Consider the following 22,351-nt stretch of genomic DNA (forward strand, 5'->3'; position numbering starts at 1 on the left):
ACATCAATTAGGCAGAATACGCGGGATCTGCCCATTTTTACGATATCGAATGAAAAAAAAAAAACAGCCTTTACACACAAAAAAAACGAATTTTCACGCTCTTCCACCAAATACCGCGCAAGCTACACAGTCTAGCGAGGAAAAATTGAATTGAATTCAGATAATTGGCATTTCATTAACCATGAGAGGAGTGAGAGGCAGGGATGAGCTTGGACGTTTGGAGGAGGAAATATGAGAGCGTGTTACGTTGCAGGAGCGGCAGAGGAATATCGTCTGTCCAGCACATTTGCAGCGGAGCAAGCGGACGCGTGGCCTTTTTTTTTTTTTTTTTTTTTTTGCAGTGCTTGTGTTGACGAGAAACACTGGGAAATGACAAAAAATAGGGGGAGAGAAGGGCTTCAATCTTCCTGCCGAGACCTATAGCAATGCTAGTGGCCGTTGTACAAAACAAATTCATTGCCTACTCCGACTAACACACCAACCACAATGATCCCCGACCCGCAGTGTGCCATTTCTGCGGAGACGTTGCGATCCGCCGCACTGTGTAAGGCATTGCGTACATAACCCCCTCCTCCCAATCTCTCTCAGCCCAACGCTCCAAGCCTGGGCAGAGCAGCTCACCTGCGCATCGGCGCCTGATCAGCTACGACACCAACCGCGCTGAAGCGGCGGCTGCTGCCACTGGAGCCCTGGACTGAGGGTTCCACCCGCTCTTCGCATTTCTAGCTTTTTTTCTTTACCTAACAAACGTTTACGCTACACTGCCACCGCTAAAACCCCTTTGCGTGTACGTTCTAATGCGGAGGTATGTAAAGCAGTGCTTGCGTGAAACAGCGCCATATCAGCTTTTGGATGGCATGCGCCAATGGCTGACCTTTACCACGACGCGAACCTTCAAGTATAGGAGTATGGGCTCATGCGTAAAACCGACGGCCCCTCGCGCTGGATCGCATGGGGGAAGGAGTAAATAAACAACAACGATTCTAATCTCACCATTTGCAGGACAAAGAGAATGCGCCGCCATGCTGTTGACGGGGACCACAAACCGAGGCGCGTAATAGGTGGGGCCGCCACAGTTGTGTACCCGTCGCTTTCTTGGTTTCTTTCATACTGCCAGGGGGAAACCTTTTTCGCCTGCAAATGGCAGTGCGCTGCAAACATCGCGAACGCGACGCTGTGATGTGTTTTTTTTTTACGTGTCACGTTGAAACAGGCGTTTACGAAGTAGGCATTAGCTGCACTTCCTTTTGCGGGATGGGGCCAATAATAGCTATCATCGCAGTGGTAACTACTAGTCCTGCGTGTTACGTGGCATCAGGCCATAGCTCCATTAGCAGCTTTCCTATGATAATAGTACATTTTCACGCTCGGCGTTTTATGACTAATAAGAGGGCACAACTTCAGAAGTGAGCTACATACCTCAAAAGAATTTTATGTACGAAAGAAAATTTATCTACGAACCTCAGGGGGCTGATTTAAATTATTTCCATTGATTAATAGAAAGACGCTGAAGAATCAAATAAAAGAACGCCGACAAAAAAATTAGCCGGAGAGAATTAACTGCCTTAAACAAGCTGATCGTGTTTTTTGTACCTTGGGTTTGAGGTCGATAAGTGCTCTTTTTCTTCGAGAAGGAACAGTCGTAAATGTCATGCTGTAAACAATATTTCGAAACAACAGAAAATGACTACCCGACCAAGCGGAGCATACCAAGCGGAGCGGACCAAGCGGAGCATTGGCGCAATACACACAATTGAGTGATTCACTTAATTGTTGTTAAAACATGGTAAATAAAAAAATCAATCGCAGTAGTGTTTGTGCGTGGGCATGCGCGTGCGCGTGCGCGTGCGCGTGCGCGTGTGCGTGTGCGTGTGCGTGTGCGTGTGCGCGTGCGTGCGTGTGCGCGTGCGTGTGTGTGCGCGTGTGTGCGTGCGTGTGTGCGTGTGTGCGTGTGTGTGTGTGTGTGTGTGTGTGTGTGTGCGTGTGTGTGCGTGTGTGTGGGGGGGGGGTCAGGACAAATTTCTGAGAAACGGCCTCAAGATTTCAGCTTCGCAAGCACATCCTCGTGCAAGAAAGGGTGCAATCGGCATACCACTCTGGTTTGACGAGGGAGCACGACTTAATTATGTCAAGGGTTCTGTATTCGAACGATTTCTCGCTGCAAGCGTGCCGCAGACGGCCGCTCACGATATGAACGTCCTGCAGAAACCCCGGGCAGCAGCTGCACGTTCCTTGGCGACTATCACTCACAAATCACTTTTCATGCGTAAGCATTCCTAGCCTACTTGCCCCGAAATATGTCTGGTGGGAACACGCGTCACGATGCACTCCGTAGGATAGATTGGGTCGTGTGGCAGATTATTACATTTATGTTATGACCCTCCTGTTTTGATTCTGGCTACTGTGACATATGACAGTCTACTCTTAACTATGTTCGACGCTTATGACTGTAACTTTGCAATGGTGTCATATGGGGTATACATGACATTTATGAGTACTGAGCTCTGATTACGATTACGACTGCGATTGTGATTTACTTCTGGAATTTAATGAGTTTGGGAATAATTCACGGTCAAGCTGAATACGTCGATGTGTACGTACGGGAATGTGCGGCTTGAACGAATGCTTACGCCTTATCCGGAATTTGTCCTTTGGGAATTTATCAAAATTCCTGTACGTGGCGGTCACACGCAAGCAGCACTCGAGACAGGGATTCGAGAACGACCGCTCGAAGTTGCGGCCACAGAAACCAAACAAAATAGAAGGCTTTTTTGTCGAGAGTGGGATCGCCTTTATTAATACAAAATACGCAACAAACCGTGAAGCCCGGAAGCTGGTTCTGGGCTACACAGCGGCTGGCGGCATCACCTAAGGGGGCACAGGCTTCTAGAAGTTTCTCGAAAGCGTTGGATTAAGGCTCAGACAGAAATGTTTGGGCCGGACAAAACTTACTGCGATTAAATTAGTCTATCCTAAAGATACTTTTATTAAGGTTGAGTGCTTCCTCCAAGATATGCACATACGCGAAAACAAAAAAAAAAACACGAAAATTTCTACAATTTGACACTTTTTTTTCCAGTAGACGTGAAAAGCTTCCAGTGCAGCTGCAGCCAACGTCGATTTCTTCCTCGTGCGACCGTGTACGTCTGCAAAATATCAGATCACAGGTTCAGTGTTCTTCGGGCGCTTAAGTCTCTGCGTGTGTTGTTTGAAGGCGAACACCTAGCGATTAGCACGGGCTTCTAAACTGTTACATGGAGTTTTCGCCTATCTATTCGTTTCCTTCTGAGTCCTGACTTGAATCACTCCGACAGGAAGCCTGAGCACACTTGACGCTGCAGCTTCTCCACAGTCACAGCTCTCCTCCGCGTGGAGCCGTTATACGCACGTGCCATCACATGCACCTGTCACGGCGCACGCCTAAAGCTACGTGCACACTAGCGTAGAACTTGCCGTGCCGCCCTGCCGACGGTCGCCGGCGGCGTTGCGCCTAGCCTTTATCCGCTGCGCGGGCGACGCCGCTGGCAGCCGTCGGCAGGGCGGCACGGCAAGTTCGGCGCTAGTGTGCACGTACCTTAAAGCTACCGCTTGTTCCAGAATCCATACTGCTAGGGTACCGGGTTAGCGCTGTGGTTAGAGCACTTGGGTACTGCTCCAGCGGCCCGGGCTGAGCTTCCACACGAACTCAATTTATGTTTCCTTTACACTGGCGGCCATTTTGGCCACCATTCGTGTTGTCACTGACGGCGACGGCTACGACCACCTCTCGCGCTTAATGAGGCACCTAAGGCTACTGCCTCAAAGGAATATATGCCATGTGTTCGAGATTTCGGCGCACGCTAAACATCCCAAGGTGGTCAAAATTAATCCGGAGCCCTCCACTGTGGCGCGCCTCATCGCCTCTGTAGCGTCGGTACTTTAAACCTCATAATGAACCAAAGAAAATTCGCAAGTTTTTAGAAGTGGTGATCAAGTGATCAAACCCGCGCCCCACACTTTTACGCTCCACCTCGCCGAGCCAACAGAGAATTTCCAAATTACCACTCCTCTTGAGCAGCCTCAATGCCCAAGATGTGGACAAATTCCTCCCGCCAATTTGAGAGACAGTTTTACAGCGAAGCGGTTAGCCTCTAGTTGGTCGGAAAATTTCGTGTCGTAAACAAAAACTCAGACAGGACCCAGCAGTTCTCGCCTAAGACGCTGAGCGCATGCGTCAGGCTAATCAGGCATACAGCATAGAGCTCAGTATTCGTTTAAAAACACCACAAAACAAGCACCGAAACTGCATTATGGATGATAAGGTGCATGTGGACAATGGGACCCTACACCCCCCCCCCCTTCCCCGTGTGTTCCTGGTAGAGATTATTTTTGCAGATTACGTTTGAAGGATAGGTTGGACTAGTGTCACCAAACAGAGCAGTTCTTGTCCAAGACGCCAAGCGCATTCGTCAGGCTAGGCAGGACCCGCCATTTGCCGCCAGAGAAGCCGAGCGCGGACAAGCCCGCCGAGACAACGAGAAACTTTTCGTACCCTACCCCACCAGAATTTGTAGCGTCACAACAGCTTCGCTGAACATCCACTTTCGCAAGGTGAGATGGCGACTATTTTTTAATGTATGAATAGTCCCCGGCTTGCATAATGGAACTAGCGAGTGCGAATTAAACGAGAAAACTAAAATACGAAAATGTCGGTGATATAATCTATGAAAGTGTAAATACGTTTATGAAGAAATTAGTGGATTTTTTACGTGAATCAATCACGTAGGAAATTGATAATAATTAAGCGTGGCCCCAGAGTTCGATATGTATGCCCCACCATGAGATTGTATTACCGGATTGGCCGGAACCTGCATGTTTATGTGCTATTGAGTCTCACTGGCCTGCTTCTGGAAGACCTCGAAATGCCCTGGCACACTTTTTTTTATTGCTCGTCTTGATACTAGGGGTTTGTCGTAAAGATGCTTGCTTAGAGATGGACAGTGTTTTCATGTCTTATGTGTTAGTCTTGACCATCGTTTAGCGCTACGGGTGACGTTCGCCACACGCGTCCGTTTGCCACCACGGTCACGCCCAACCTCGTACCAGGGATCTGCAACCGGAAAAAAAGGACATAACCTTCCACGAAAACAGCTGGCCGCTGGAGAACTGTATGAAGTGGTCAACCAAGACCGTCCTACGTAAGTGTCGTCCTCAAATTATGCCGTAGCCAGCAGAAGCGTTGCATTTCTCTTTCTTTCTTTTCATTTTTGAAGTCATGGGCTCACAATAGCGCCTGTCCCCCTGCTACCCTCTTAATTGCCCGCTGCAAGCAGCGTAAAGTTTCCGGCAGGCAATCCTAGCCCCTAGTGTTACTCAGAAAAAAAAATATATAGCAAACCTTTACTCGACCATATATGCTAACGTGGTGGCGAAATAAACAAACTTGCGCGTGAGACGTTGACGCATTCAAAGGCGTAAAGGTCGCCCGTGCGTGGTATTACCATAAACAGAAGGAAACATAGACACGTGACTATTTTTGGCTACACAAGATTCCTGATAGTAGCCAACCCTTACAACAAGCGTAAACATTACTGGAACGCTTTCTTAAGAAAGTACGGACGCTGAGAGGCATTTGTCAATGAAGTATCGCCGCCCCTTGCCAAGGGCCCTCACTTGATTTAGCCTAGGCAATTTTTTATTGTTAAAAAGAAGAACCCTCACGTGTAACTGTATAAAATACCTGGTGTTTTGGACTTATGAAGGTGTCTGCATGACATAGGCGGCAAATGGCAGCCACTACACCATCACAGGTGGAGCACGGGCACAGCAAAATGATACTAAATGCTGAATTTCGCCTTGCTGTTGCTCTCAATGTGGGCGGGGAAGAACATTTGTTCACCAATTACCCACACAGAACGCACGCTCCCACAGTTACTCCACTTGAAGAAAAATGGTTCACCGCGGACAGCAACGGCTGTGTTTACTCTCAATTTTCCGCCTTTCTGGCTGAAAGTTTAAGTTAAGGCTAAAAAGAAAAGCTTGCTGTTCGCAGAACATTGCCTTTATAAAACAATTCAACAAGAATCCTGAGAGTACGCGCAATGTATGAAAAATCTGGGAATGTGCTACGTGCCATTCTCGGCTTTGGGCGCGAAATAGTCCTTCATCAGAGTATGAGGGTGTGAGATGTACCGTATTACCGGTTTCATGCATTTTTTTTTACACCGTGGACTGCTCTGCCCATTTGCTCTCCTTAGGGAGCCAAACGTGCACGAGGTTCTTGGGGGACGAAATGATGGGAGGATCTCCGCACTGGGAATACAAATGGCCTTCGGCGAAGCATGGTTGTTCAATTACCATTTTATACTTGAAAATTCTTAGCGCCTACAAACACCGTCAGAGAAGAGAAGGGACACGCAAGCGCTGTGTGGTGTCCCTTCTCTTCTCTGACCGTGTTTGTAGGCGTTAAGAATTTTTCGAGATTGCCACACCAACTTGCCCAGAAATCCGTACTCGTGAACTTTGGTTTTGTACCATCTTGTTGGTTACGTTTTGGTTGACCTTGAAATCTGTCGCATATTGATCTTGTATTTATGGTTCCGTGCAGTTCATAATTCTCTATATAGATAGTTCTGTTTAGTTTTATGGTTATGTAAACGTTTTTTTTTTTTTTGCAATGTGGCTCGTATTGTTTATTTTATCTTCAATGGAGGTACCTCGTACGCCTTCGGCCTTTGGACCTTTTACTCTACTACAACCCAGTTGTAAATATGTATGGTTTACTGCAACAAAATTGAAGTTGAAACTAAATTGAAATACACGTTACTTAATTTGTATTTGCTGGTCCCGATGCGGATCTTAATGTAACGCAAAATGTGTTTCATAGATCCTCTAGGCGGGGCGTGTCATCGAGGCGTTGAAAACTCTGTAAAGCGTGAACCACATGGAGCGTTTTTTCACGCGATTTGCGCGCGTCGGCGTTGCGCGCGCGTTTTTTCGACGCCCGCGTCGACGATTCCGCGCCCGCGGCAGCATCTGCCTTGGCTAGATTTTGACGCGCACCGCGCGCAGCAGTGGGAGGAGCCTGGCGACTTGCGCCAATGGGGAGGCGCGCCCCTCATGGCGGCGGTTTCAAAGCACTCGAGACAGTCGGCTGGCTCCGCCGGGGATCTTTAGGCTTACCACCCCGGCAGATATTGCTTGGGCGCATTCAGTAGCGACGCGGATGATGTTTTATAGTACCATTTTCACCCACATTATAAGCTCCTTTACTGCTCAAGCAACTTCATGCGTGTCTTGAGCGGCATTTTAGAGAGCGCTCAGAAGCGGTCGCTCGAGCTCCCGATGCCACTTCGCGGCCGAAGCCGCTGCCATGTTTCCGCCTTCTGCCGCGCCGCGCGCAGCGTGCGGGTGGCTCCGCGGCAGCGGCAGCGCGCCTGTGGCGTGCGCGGCGCGTTTTCGCGAGCAGAAAACGCTCCATGCGGTTCACGCTTAACGCAGTGCTGCATACGCGTTCGCAAAGGCTCCGCGGTGAGCGACTGGAGGGGAAGTGACTGGCACACACACGGAAGTCTGTAAGGTGCGACGAAATGAGTGGTGTCATGATTTTCTAAGCGGCTGGAGAAAAGCTTCAAGATGAAGGATTTAAGCTTTAATGTGGTGGGCACAATTACCGAGTACTAGTAGAGCTGTTGGCGCCGAATACACGCGGTAAGTGGCAATGCTGACAGGGAGTTTACTAGGCAAGTTCCCAGAGGCCGTAAACGGCTATTTACCTTTGTCCTCAACTTCGCTTGAAAGCGTCACTCAGCGTCGCTTGTCTTCTGTATCAGCTTAAAGGATTTGCACCTTCCGAGCAATATCGCTGCGAAATGCCGGAGTCACTTGATGGGCTTGGGTACGGAAAGAATGGTTTCATTTGGTCTGAAGCAAAGTGCCTCCCCCCCCTTCCACACACAAACACGCACATAAACGAGGTGTACACCGCCTTTGAATCATGTAAGATCGGTATTAGGGAACACTGGGGCTCTGTGAGGGTACATCGTGAAGTAGCGCTTGAAACGGGACGATAGCAGAGATGACACACACGACGGTTCTGCTATTGTCCCGATTCAAGCGCTACTTAACGATGTATCAACACCAACTAGCCCAACTGTCGACTTTACTGAACTCCGTGGTGGTTGCTGGCGCACCCAGGACAAATCTGCATGAGATTCCCCTCTAATTGTTTAACATTGCGAGTCCTGTACATTCACTTTATCGCAGGTCCGAACTTTTGCAAATTATATCAAATTTCATCTCTCTTTACGGCAGTCAATTTAATTTCTGACCACTAAAGAAATGCAGCTCAGGGGGCTACTGCTCTTTACCGCTAGACACTTACAACTAGAAGTCCTTCGAATTTAAAGTACTGCCACATAGTCTTAGTCTCCTAGCCTCTTAAGGAACGAAGAATGCTCAGACAGGCGACCTCGAAGAAGCTTTGCTATGACCTTTGCCCGTTTCACTGGAGTAATTGCATTTATTTTGCAGCGACATTCAAAAGATATATTTTGCATGGCAAACGACGAAATGGCTCTCAGCGGTGTTCGTTTCTTTTTCTGCCTAAAAAGAAGCCTGCCATTTTCCGCTTTCCTCGCTGGAGGAAAGCGGACAATACAGTCTTTTTTTAATTGCGATACTAGGCCTCTTCGCATGAAGTAGACGATACAGTCTCTTTGGTGTTATCCGGCACTCACATATAAAGAAATTACGAACGAATACAAAGACGAGCGGCGTACCCTCCCCGAGCCACACCGCACCCTGACCAGGGAGCAACAGACAATACTCAGGCGCATCCAGGCGGGGTCACTAGCCCACCCCGTCCTGTTGCATACATTTTACCCTGAACGCGAGGGGGACCGCTGCCCATTCTGTAAAACAAACAGCGGCACGCTCGCACACATACTGGCGGAGTGCACTGAACTCAAGGCCCCTATACCCCCCCACCCTCCCTCCACCCCCTCCCCCCTACCCCACTCCACGAGCGATGGGAGACCTTGCGGTCCAGCCCCGCCCTGCCGACCCAGCTCGCGCTGACGGCCAGGGGCCAGGAGCTGCTGGCCCAATACGGTTCCCGCGACCTGGGAACCACTCCGTCTGGCGTCTGAAAACGCCTCGAGCTCAAATAAAGTTACTACTACTACTACTTTGTGTGAACTCGCCGAGCCCCCAGAGTTGATTGCGGGTGGTGTGCAACCTCACTTTTAACCACTTTCGCGATCTGTTTTCTTCTACGTGCAGTGGTAGATGACTCTGCCACCTTGTCCAAGTTGTGCGTAACACGATGTGTGTAAGATGGTCTTACTGGTTTCTCCCTCGAAACTGTCCAGCGGTCTTTTGTGTACACGACATTTGGAGTTCCGCATCAAGGCCTCACCACCACCACCAAGACAGAACTCGGGTAACCAACGGACTGCAATCTCTTTAGGTGAGAATCAAAGCCCTCCTGAACAGTTTGTACGCCCGACTTAGTCAGTATAGGCTCGAAAGACTGATATGTCAATGCCAAAGCCCTTTTTACTGTCCTGGAATGGGCGGATCGATACACCAATACTTGTTTATTGGAACAGCGGGCAGTAAATCCAACAAACATCGTCGGATAAAACCAGATACTAATATCGAAGAACTGCTGCAGGGAGTCAAGGCAGGAAAACTCGTTCCTAATTGTGCGACCCTTTCCGGACTATTTAAAACTGTACAAAATAATGGCGGCTTCTTCCAGATAGTTTATAGAATCCTGTTTCTTTAAAACCATTAAAACCACTAAAACATTATGTACCCCTCGTCCTAACGACGACGATGGTTGAACACGAAGCTTTCTGTCTTTTGAGCCACCACTGACTAAGTCGTGCGTAAAGGCTGCTCAGGGAAGCTTCCGTGCTCAGCTTGAGAGACTGCAGTCGGTTGGTTACCCGAGTTCTGTATTGGTGGGTCTTGTTGAGGTCTTGTTGCTGAAAGCCAAAGACCGTGCACGCCAAACTATACGACTTTTCAGAGGTGTCACTCAGAGCTCACCGACGCCATGACATAGTTTAATGCTACGTCTCCTGGTTCGGATGCCATTACAAATGACACACTAAAATTGTTATTCGATTAGTAATGCACGGGCTTCTGCATTGTCGCCGACTCGGCAAAGTACTTCCTCCATATAAGGATATTGGCCAAGGCTTCGTTGCTGACCACATCAGGCTGATATCTTTAACATCCAACGTCGTGACACAAATCGAGAGGGCTTAGCATAAGCACATTAGGCAATTTCTGTCCAGAGCGAATGTCCACAACCCAATTCGAATTTGTTTTAGACCTTATTGCTCAATTTTGGCCGCTGACATGGACCTTGGAAGCTGTATTCAACCTGGATGTGGCTTTATTTAGCAAGGCCGCCTGGCTATGATCACTGGGGTCGCAATGCGACCCTAATGATCACAGATATTGCATGGAGGATCACAGTGCTGAATTTTCTGTGTCGTGCAGCGGCTACAGAGCCTGAACTTTCCCGGGTACGTTAAGGCGTGACTTAATGAATTTATAACAGACAGATAATTTACTCGTCTGGGGGGCAATATGTGTTCCTCACGGCCGCAGATAAGAGGTGTTCTGCAAGGGGAAATTCTTCCTCCCGTTCTCAGTCCTCTAAGTGCAGTCCCGGTTGTTTCTGGTGTACATGCATGTATATGGCAATTATATTAATTTTTTTATGTCACCTTGTGGCACGCAAGCACTTTACGTATCAATGCACACATACCTGAGTATTCTTTACGACTGGCTAGGCAGTATTTGTCGTTGTATTAGTGCCAGTAAATGCTCTCTGCTAGCATTTTTGGTCACTACTACAGTTTAAATCACTCTCTGTTACAGCCATAACATCACGCATAAGTTTGATTTTATAATATATCGCGGCGATCTGTACGCTGGCCAGCTTGGTCGTAACGCAGATCTAGCGATCATAGCTGTCAAAGGAGAACGCGCAGTTGGCAGGTTCCGGCGGATAAGTGGAACGAAAATGGGCGCGCGCATGCAGAAGTCTTCTTAGGATATACAGTACGTACGTACGCTCTATTTTATGGAAAAGCGAGGCATTATTCTCCAGATCTGGGGCACATCAGCTTCGTCGTCTGGTTCTTCTGGAACGCCAGGCTCTGCGATGTTGCTTAGCTTAAAGTGGTTGGGAATGTTGTACTTTATTAAAAAAGCAAAAGGGTGGAGGGCTTGTTGGTACATTATATCGTTTAAAAACAGCGCGAAAGACGAGACTAGGGAATTAAAATGGGCATAGTTGTTCGTCAGCGGTTGTGTCGCCTGTTCCTTCCTTAGTCCCGCCTTAGCGCTGTTTTTAAATAATTAATTAACAGCCCGCTTTCGTCCGCTATTACCCAGGTATTGAGCGCTTACTCTGGGGACCTTCCTGATATCCTCGGGCTCTGTGGTGAACAGGGGGAAGTTTATCTTTGCCACAGCCGAAAACTTACATAAAACAAGAAACTCCGGCGCTGTTTACATCGGAGGGCTGAAAACACCCACGGCCCTCGCGCCGTCATTAAGCTGAAAAAAAAATTATCCTCATATCGGGTCACTTCGCTACAAATGTCATCGAACGACGATACTCTTCTGCCGCCCCGCCCCTGCCAAGTAAATGCCTCCTTTCTCATTCCGCCCACCTCTCACGCTCTTCACCCTCCCGTATCGCTCCTCCAACGATAACCCCGGTGGAGGTTTGCTCAGGTCAATTCAACAGAGAGTTATGGCAGATCGGAAAAACGGTTCCGGTACGGTACGTGGTACCCGTTACCGGACCGTAGCGGGAAGGCTCGTTTGAAGACTTGTAGCAGACCGTAACTACTCGACATGCTACGGTGACTGGGAGCGACTTGGGTTGTACGTCGTTTGACAATTTTTCTTGAGTATGTGGCGTTACATCTGCTGAAATATTAGTTTTCAGTTCTCAAAAGCGCTAAAGGCAGTATTAAAAATTATATCCAAATACCCTACGAAGATTCGAACTAGCGACTGCGTGAACATGAAGCGGGCATTCTATCTCTACTCCATCTCAATAGATGGCGCCAGCAGGTCAAGCTGGGCTCTCAGTATATCCGGCTGGCTACTTTTACTTCTTCGTTGTATTTGAGAGTCCCTCGCACTGATACCGTCTGTTTATCACTCGCCGATTTGCAGACGGGCCCCATGTTGCTGTTTATACTAGTTATGTAGCCGGATCGCCTTTATTTAACCTAAAAGAGGCTATCGTACACGCGTCGCTCGACGACACAAGCCACGGCAGTTGGGTTGGGACCGTGTTTCGCTTGCTGCTTCAGCTGTCAGAATCGCGCGGATTTCACTTGTTGCAACCTCTTTTTTTTTAACGATCTCATATTTATAATCTGTTCGACTAGGCGTGAGCCAAGCGTACGTCTACCAAACTCTTCCAAAGCGGCCGTCCGCTTTGGAATGACGGACACGGTACGCCTCAGTACTGTCCGGCCAAGTCGCTCCGGTTTACGGTAGGATTCCGCGCATGCGCGGTGGCGTCCAGATGGTAGAAGTTACCGTACCGGAACCGTTTTTCCGATCTGCTATAACTCTAATTTTGCCGCATTCCACCGCTCGCCCGCGATCGATTGGAATCTTTCGTTACAGTTGAACTTGGATACCTTTTTGTATTTTTGGGCCAAAACATCGTTTTCAACGCATATTTTTTTTCAACGAAAACATCAGGCGCGCTTATTTTCAATTATCAGGGCACTGTTTCATTAATTATTGATTGATTGATTGATTGATTGATTGATTGATTGATTGATTGATTGATTGATTGATTGATTGATTGATTGATTGATTGATTGATTGATTGATTGATTGATTGATTGATTGTGGGGCTTAACGCGCCGATGCTACACAGGCGACGATGCCCGCTATTGTGGAGGGCTCCGGATTAATTTTGGCCACCTGGGGAGGGGGGACAGTTATGTATTGATATTTTTTATCAAATACGTTTAATGTTTTTTGTTTTGCTCAACAATATTGACTGATACCAGATTGAGTGGCTTGTTAGGGTTTTCGTACATAAACTTCTCGTTTCAGTATTATTTTTATATTTTTGAAGTGGGAATCAGTGTTTAAGACGCTACACAAGGGAAGAATACAGACACGGACGGCACTGGACTTACAACTGATTTATTGGAAACAAACTACCCTAGCTAAATAAAAAAATTCCTTCGCTTTCGAATGCGCAAAAAAGCCACACCTTACGCAACAAGGAGGCAAGCAAGGCACAAAACTCAATCTTACACGTGTTGCAGCCCGCTAAGAAAAGCGATTTTTTTTTTTCAGTGATTACCACAGGCAGTTCACTGACACATTTTTAACCGTGCTTATATATCAATAAGGCTTCGATAATCTCCCGCTCCTTCTTTGTCACACCACGCCCCACTATGGACACTCTTTTCAGATCCGGGCTGCAACGGCATCGGCGCACATGTTACGCCAAGTTGCTGCCCCTACCATTGTTGAGGCACGTACACCTGTTGTCACACGATGGTACAAAGCTTCCGACAGCAAGTCGAGCGAATTCTTAGCGCAGGGTTCCCTGAGACACTTTTGCATACGGTAGCCGAAACCTTGTCCAGGAAGTTAAAACAGCCCCCCCGCAAATCCTGAATCCCCGGACGCTGCAAGGTGCAAGTCATGCCCTATTTCCACGCAAGTTCTCACAACATGAAAAGGGTAGCCGAATTACATGGTGTAAAAATGGTATTTTACCCCACGAAAGTTTTCGGGCTTGTGTGCTCGTATACACAACAAGCAGCCCAAGAAAAAGTCCTGCAAAACGCAGCATCGAAAAAGATTCTTTGACTGCGCAAACCGTGTCATATATTCGATCCCTTTGACCTGCAAGAAGGTGTACATCGGCCAAACGGGCCGGTGTATTAATGACCGAATTCGCGAACACCGCACGTGCCACAACAATGGTAGGGGCAGCAACTTGGGGGAACATGTGCGCCAATGCCGTTGCAGCCCGGACTGAAAAGAGTGTCCACAGTGGTGCGTGCTGCGATAAAGCAGGAGCGGGAGATTATCAAAGCCTTATTGATATATAAACACCGTGAAAAATGTGTCAGTGAACCCTCTGTGGTAATCACCGAAAAAGAAATTGCCTTTCTTAGCGGACTGCAACACGTGTAAGATAGGGTTTTGTGACTTGCTTGCCTCCTTGTTGCGTAAGGGTGTGGCTTTTCTGCGCATGCGACAGCGAAGGAAATTTTGTATTTAGCCAGAGAAGTTTGTTTCCAATAAATCAGTTGTAAGTGCAGTACCGTCCGTGTCTGTATTCTTCCCTTGTGGAGCGTCTTAAACACTGCTTCCCACTTCAAAGGCTATGAACCAACTGGCCCAGCTCTCTACCTTAGTTAACATTTTTGGTTTCGTGGCTGAATCGAGGAACAGAAAGACGCACAGACATACAGACAAACGGAAGAAAATTTACACGTTTATATAGCCTGGGGAATTTTAAAAACCATTACAGACGCACAAAACGCGCGCGCACCCCTCTTGGCTTCAATAGGGCCTGATTCAGAACAGTGCTACATCGGATCTGCGTCTCTTTCTTGGTATTAAATGATTACGACACAACACGCCATTCGCAACATTGTTGATTGATTGATTGTAGGGTTTAACCCGCCGACGCAACGCAGGCGATGAGGCGCGCCGTAGTGGAGGGCTCCGGATTAATTTTGACCACCTGGGGATCTTTATCGTGCGCGAAATCTCGTACACACGGGCGTTTTTGCTTTTCGCCTCCATGAGAAAAGCGGCCGCCGCGGCCGGGAATCGAACCCGCGACCTCGTGCTCAGCAGCGCAACGCCGTAATTCGCAACATTGTACTCAGAAGCTACGACTCTGTTATATGGTAACTTAATGGCACCAACATGAAACCACGATGTATCAATAAAGACGTTTTCGACAGGTATCGCCAAAAGTTTCACGTCCCGGGAACGACCTGAAGTGCCAGTGAGGAATTTTCGCTGATCCAGTTGCATTTTGGTGCGTAGGGTACCCCAGCGAGGACGCGTGACAAGATACTTTTAGCCTGACGGAAAATACCTGCAAAATAAACAGATAATTGGCCATGTTCACACATGTAATCTCAATCGCTAAGGGAGAACTGCAAAATAAGACAAAGTAAAAAGCGCGTGACGCGATGCGTTTCATTGGTACGCACGCAGCCATGCCTTAGCGTGGTGCAATATATCTGGAAAATAAATTCATAATTGGTCAAGTCATCATATGCAATTCTTAGAATAGTGCATATTTTGATGAAACATGCCTTCAGAATAAAAAAAACAGAAATTGAAGACACTATGTGCTAGCAATGCACTTGTGTATAGTGCTGAAGCCGAATATGAAGATGTGTAGCGCTCAGTAGGTAAACATGGGGCCTTCATACTTTGGTACACTTCTTGGTAGGACTTTAACACGACTGAGCACGATGGACATAGAAAAGACAAAATAACAACGATTGCAGTTCACGCAAACGCGTATACAGCGGAGAAACTGGGATTAAAGCATCGCCAGCTGGTATAGTGGCGTCGGAAGGAATGAAAAAAAAAGCCGCCCGCCCGCATCTTCCCACGGGGGGAACTCAAGTAAATGCGTCGCATAGGGGTGGTTGTATTGCGTAAAAGTTGCGTAATTGGGTAATTTGTGGTTACCGTTTGGATGTGGGGAGGGTTTGGAATGCTTAATTATTTCTTTCGTCTTTATTATTCTTATTTAAAGGGACACTGAAGTGAATTTGTCAAGCTCCCGTTTTTGCTTGCACTGCGTAGACTGGCTCAAATTAGCACACTTTTCATCGTTTATCCGGTTGACAAATCGGTAATTATTTTACAAAGCGCGAAAGAAGAAAAACTACCATGTGCGGTTTGCGGCGGCCAAACCAACTAAAGCTGTGACGTTGGGAGGAGCGGGCACCGTGATTGGACGATGCCCAAGGTGAGCAACCAAACAAGTTTCGGTTTCGGTTTCGGTTCTGTAAAACACAACCGGTGGCGTTGTTGGATGGGCATTCTCAATAACTCAGTAATCATCGTACCGCGCTTCTGCCATGTTGTCAGCTGTAAAAATGCATAAAGATAAGCCTCCCAGGACGGCTTGGAATCGTAGCATTCACTAGCCGAGGCCTACGCAGTGCATGGACGCCCTCCGCGTACCCGCAGACGCCCAAATGTCATGCGCTTTTACCCCATATTTGGAGCTTGCCTCACTCATGCCTGTACCGTAAAAAGCGTGTTCACACCAGGCCAAGGGTCTGTTCATTCTAGCCTGTGCCCACTGCCCGCAAGCAGTCGGTGCTTATGAACAGCACGCCAACGAGAACTCGCTAGCGCGCCAGTGCCAGCCTGCGCGCGTTCTGTGAACTAGTTCGTGGAGCCATGAACGTTGCGGCCCAAAAAAAGGTGAACTCAATGTAGAAAACATAGGCAGAAAACGAAAAAGTTAACTTACAAAAAAAAAGCGCGTACCCGCGGGGACTCGAACTCGTGACTTGCAGAACACTTGCGGCGACATACCTAGCGCCCCAGACCACTCGGCCACGGGACGGGCTCCGCCAGCCTTGGTAATATCAGGTACATATATTACAACAAGTTTGCACTTTTATTTAGTTTTGGCATTTCAAGCAGCTTAGGTGACTATTTGTTGTATTGCGCTCGTGCAGTAAGCGTCCCCCGCGTTTCCACAATAGCTCACGTCTAGCAATTGCATTTCGTAGACGGAAAAGCGTTCGAAGATGCGTAGTCGGGCTGCTGACCACTGTGCTTGTTCGCCCAGCGAAAAAAAGTGCTTCCGGCACCCTATTTTTACGCTGTACGGTAAAAATATCAGTTGATTTTATTTCCTTAGTACCTATATTGACTTCGCTGACTCTTCTCCCGCCTTCAAGAGGCCTTATATTTTCCTACTGGCGTACCAGTACGCGAAGCGTCGCATGTGCGCTTGTGCAGCGCTTGTGTGAAGCGACCTTGACTTGGAGCTAGATACAGTGTACAAACTAACCAAGTAAGTCAAACCTCGATATATCGAACACGGGTATATCGAATTATTGCCTCTATCGAACACTTTCTATATCACGCGGAAAATCACATGCATTCTTAATTTTTTATTTCGAACTGGGACGGACATGAAATGGGTATATCGAACTCCGCCACCCCAGACTGCCCAGACCGGTCGCGCTCTGTTGACAGGCGGCGAGCTATCCCGCAGTACCCTCGAGGATAGTGGTGGTGCGATGGGCGTTCCCGACTGCTGCGCATCGGTTGCACCGAAGCAGAATTGGACAGTGCAAAAGAAGAATGCGAGCTTGAAGAAACCTGGGTCAGCTGGAGCGCTTTTTTGGGGCTGAGCCACGAAGCATGTGCATTGATGACTTTGTTGGCGCTTGGCGGTCACGACAGCACCGGAACGACAGTGGAGTTGACGGATGTGGAGATCCTAGCGGAGGTTACTACTGAGCGCACAAACGAAGACGCAGCCGAGGTTGTACCCGCAAGCGCTGCTAGTGCCCCGCTTCCGACTTCGACCGAGGCTTCAGCGGTTTTGGCCCTACCGCACCGCTACTGCAGCGCTATCGAAGGCACCGGCCTGTCGGTAGTGGAACGCCTGGACTACGTTGACGAAGTCGTGTATAATACGCCAGTACTTTAAGCCAAAAGAATAAATACTTTGAAGCACCAAATAAGTATTTACGGCAAAATTCGTTCATTTATTGATTTGTACCAGTTTATGACTCGTTTTTTACGTGATTGTATATATCGAATTATGGTTATATCGAACTATTTCGCGGGCACCGCGATGTTCGATATATCGAGGTTTCACTGTAAAGAAAGGCCCATTCTTCAATTCACAACGTGTCCTGGCTTCGTTTCAACTGAGCGAACGAATTGCGACGACCCGTCGGCGGCCGGCGGACCAAACGCTGGGCCGACTGACTCTGTCTGAAGGCCGGGGAGCCGTGCAGTAGCGCAGCCAATTGCGAGCTCGGCTCCTCGCGACGTCACACGAAAACGCCACAGAAAATGGGCGAGCGTAAAGAGAGGAGGACAGCATTTTCGAATTAATTTTTCTACTAAATAAAATCGCGTAAACGCGTCCAGAGTGGTCGAAACATGGCCTGGGGACTCCGGACTACAATTTGCGCTAGTAATCCCGCAATGTTTACATATCACTTCAGTGTCCCTTTAATGTTTCGTGATTTCGGACACAGGAAGGATTATTTTCTTTTATTCCTTGGTGCTGTCGTTGTATTGGACGGAGAGAACGACTGCTTTATGTTCGCTAAAGTGGACTGTCAAGGGATCTTTGAGCAGCGGTCGTGCGTTGGAGTAACTGGGGAAGATGAGGTCGATGCAACTGCCGTGGATGGTGGTGGGTTGCTTGTGGTTGTTGCTGGTGGAGACGCAGTGCAGGCCGTGGCGGGTCCCCATGTACTCGACCAACCACTCGTCCAACGCACTTGACTGAAGTTCGAACGCGCGCTCCGCCGCTTATATACACTGCGCGCGCTGTCGAGGGAGAGGAGTATGGGGGAGAGACGCGCATGCGCGCACTTCCGTACACAAACACGCGACCTTTCCACGCCCCCCACCACGCTGTTGTCACGCAGCTGTCACGCCGCTAGCACGCCGCTATCACGTGTACACTTGCCGCTGTTGCTGCTGAGCGCGACGGAGCGCACGGGGTAACTACTGCGCATCCGCGCGCTGACGCGTTCCCCCCGCACCGCCGCAGCTGTTGTTGAGAGCGACGAGGCGCACGGGGCAGCTACGGCGCATTCGCGCGCAGACGCGCTCCTGCCGCACCGCCACAGCTGTTGTTGAGAGCGAGGAGGGTACGGGGGAGAGGCGCGCATCTGCGCCTCGACGTGACGTCATGAGCTGCGGACGCCTATGGACGGAGGAGTTGGCGAGCTTAAGAAATGCTCCGCATTTAAAAAGCCAAACAAGCAATAAAAAATCCGGCAAGCTGAATCGGCGAGCATGGAAAGGTCGCTATCTATAAAGCCGGTCGTGATTATGCCGCTAAGCCATAAAGATAAAAGGGTAGTCATTATTGTTAGCATGGTAAAGTATGCGCACCGTTACCTTTACGAAAAACTATAGCGGACGCTACCTCATCGCTGATCCCTTTTTTACCAGAATTAAAATTACTACAACTGCAACATCTTAAGACATGCATGAGCTTCAGATAGAAAATGAAGCGAAGTAAAATATAAATGCAGGCCGAAAAAAAAATTTGTAAATGATAGTTACCACCAAGGCGCCCATGTGTCGGGAATCAACAGAAACAGAATCTTGCAGTCACACGTTGTGCAAAATAAATCTCCATTTAAAGTACTATTTTCACATGTCTGGTGTGAGGTAATGCGCCAACTACGTGTTTTTAAATTTCGTCCGCATCTTAGTTGTGAAGAGAGTTAGTTATCGGAACGCATGCGGAGCCAGCTGCGCGTTTTATATTTATTTTTCCCTTCGAACGTGGCAACGTTTTTATGATACTCCAACCAAGTTTGATTAGACATTTCTCCGAAATCAATTTGACATTTGATCATTACCATTGCGAATCGTGCAGCCAAATATATACCAGCCACTTCTGATTGTAAAGAAGAAATCATCCTCCCGTTAGAAGCGGCGTGGGCTGTACGCTCACAAGTTCTTAAAAGGAAGCGTTTGCGAAAAAAGAACAGTACTTGGTCACTTTCATTACCTCCTGCATGGCATTGATAACACAAAATCGTCGTCTTAGATGCGCCCTGATACCTGCCACTCACATATATGCAGAACTTGGCTGTGCGCCTTTTACAAGCAGCTTTGTCAAACCAGGACATCCCGTCAGAATGACCATGCACGATTTTGTGACATAGGTCGCTTCGGTCTTCTGAAGCTATAGCACTACCATATGAAAGTAGCTATTTTTGCCCAGAATTGGTGAACATCGTGCGAACTGCACCTTGGCTGAAGGAGTTACCGCGTGAAAGCTGGCTGTCCTTTAAGACCAAACGAATTTTTTTTCTGTAGTAAATATTCTTTGCGTTATTGAAATCGTCAACGCGGTACGCGTGCAGCAGAGCTCCACGTTATAGAGGATGGAGATGGTGCAATAGTATGTACCATCTGCTCCAATATTATTCACTATTATTGTGCGCCGTTATTCTTGCTGCAGACGGTGCAATATCATGCAATCATCAAGACCTACGGTGTGACTTTCAAGAACCTCCGAGGATTACTAGCCTAATTTCTCCACGTCTAGTGGTATGTTTGCTTCTTGAGTTTGAGTGGAAGCGTTGAAAGCGTTGGGCTCTTCCTCACACTTTACACTGATACCTCGAAGCCCAATTAAGATGAACGACTGGTCCTCTCGCTGCACTCGTAGATTGGCGCCGAGTGCCGTTCCAACCCAGACTTCCTTGGCGGACAGCTTTTGCGGGTATGACTGTGGTCATATGTCCACCGGAGTCTCTCCGCCTGAATATCGCACGTGTTTTAGGTCGGTCGTTCCAGTGATTTGCAACGCTCTGATCGTTACGAATTGGTTGTCCTGTACACATTGTTGTTCTTAAATCACGCTTAGTATGGTTCCTGAGTGCAGCCGCATCACGTGGTAAAAACGCCTGGTACTCCTTAACGTTATGAGAGAGAGAGAGAATGCATTTAATGGTAAAAGCGAGGTTAGCCGAGCCATAGCGCTTAGCATGCTACGTCATATGAATGACGAAAACATGAGGGTCTGTGAACTCATCACTCCAACAAGCCAGCCAATAGCTCAAGTTTGACCCCGAATTATAGGAGCGGCGCTGCTTTGCATAAAAGTAGGAATTCCGGAATGGTACTAAAAGAAACTAAAGAAAAATTTGCCCCGCGATTGAAGCGCTGCCATTTGAACTGCAGGAGCGGCTGAATTCTCCTCCATTCTCATGTGTACTTGTGCGTATGTAAGTGCTTCGTTCGTTCAGGGGTAATTGTCAGCGTCGCCCTAGCAACATCTGGGTGCAAATGACCTGTCTTGAACCCCCACGGCTGTGTCTCGAGCGTGTACGCCGTGTGAGGAGCAGATGCGTGAACCCTTTTATGCTACTGGTGGGTGCTTTCGTGCATGCTAAGTCACATAGGAAAAAAGCAACGATACGTGCTACCATGTTTTACCTGGAGGGCCAGCCTTTGTCAAGTGTGTATAAGACTAATGCGAAACAGGATATGTGAGGGCGCAAGTGGCCTGTTTCGCACGCACGGTTGTCAGTATTCGCGGAAGGCGTGGTTTGAAAAATGAAGGCACCTGTGCGCCTGACAATTACGAGCCAGACAACCGTGAATCTGGAAGTTTTCCATAGCATTTTTGGTTGTTGTTGGGATAGTACCCCGGCATTTCAGTCATGCCTATGTGCGTTTTTCCTGTACTGTAGTCTCCTAACTTTTCGCGCTGCCTATCTCTTACTCCGGTTGTCTCAACATTGTTGACGACGTGTAAATGTATGCACCGCTAGCTCATTACTCTTGTACTCCCAGCGTCTCACTGATAATTTCAGGAGAACGCACTGGTGCGTAATATTTTCCTTATATTGGTGCAACACACCGCCTTCCTAAAGTGTTTTTATTGCGGGTCCCCGTAATAGCATTTTTTTTATGTCTATCCAAGTAAACACGGAAAACAACAGCGTCAAACAGTAAAACTTTCGCAGCTGCCGGTTTTACAAAGTCGGGAAGACAAAAGCACTGCATAAAATACCTCGCATAGCTTCCTCCATGACCTGGGGAATAATGTTATCTTATTTTTAGGATAAGTTTTTAATGTATCACACAAAAATTAAAATTTAGGTATTTGAACACTGAGAATCTGCACCTGCGCTACGACGCATGACGTAGGGGAGGAATACACATTGATTTCGACTACCTAGGGCTCTTTAAAGTGTGCTGATATCCCGACACACGGGCGTTTTCGCTTTTCACCACCGCGCCCGGAATCGAACCAGCGTCCTTGGCTCAGAAGTACCCCTGCGCCACATCAACAGGTGACTGCATCAAACAAAACGAGTGTGGCAACCCAACGTCACAAAAACTGCAGTGTTTTTATTCATGTCATTTCACGGAACTCATATCGAATCGCCCTGCCAAGCACTCTTATTTTTCTTGCAACGTGGATGAGTTCAGGTAGTTGGGCGTCCGCAAGGACAACAGGGTTGAGGGGGGGGGGGGGACGGTTATAGGTAACACTATGCAATGAGTGTCTGAAGAAACTATGAATGATTTTTTTTTTTTTTTTTGCTGGCACCCGCCCCATATGTTAACC

This window comes from Haemaphysalis longicornis, unplaced genomic scaffold (genome assembly GCF_048455015.1).
Source record: "Haemaphysalis longicornis isolate Haplotype H1 unplaced genomic scaffold, Haemaphysalis longicornis Haplotype H1 scaffold_1, whole genome shotgun sequence".
Classification (NCBI taxonomy): Eukaryota; Metazoa; Arthropoda; class Arachnida; order Ixodida; family Ixodidae; genus Haemaphysalis; species Haemaphysalis longicornis.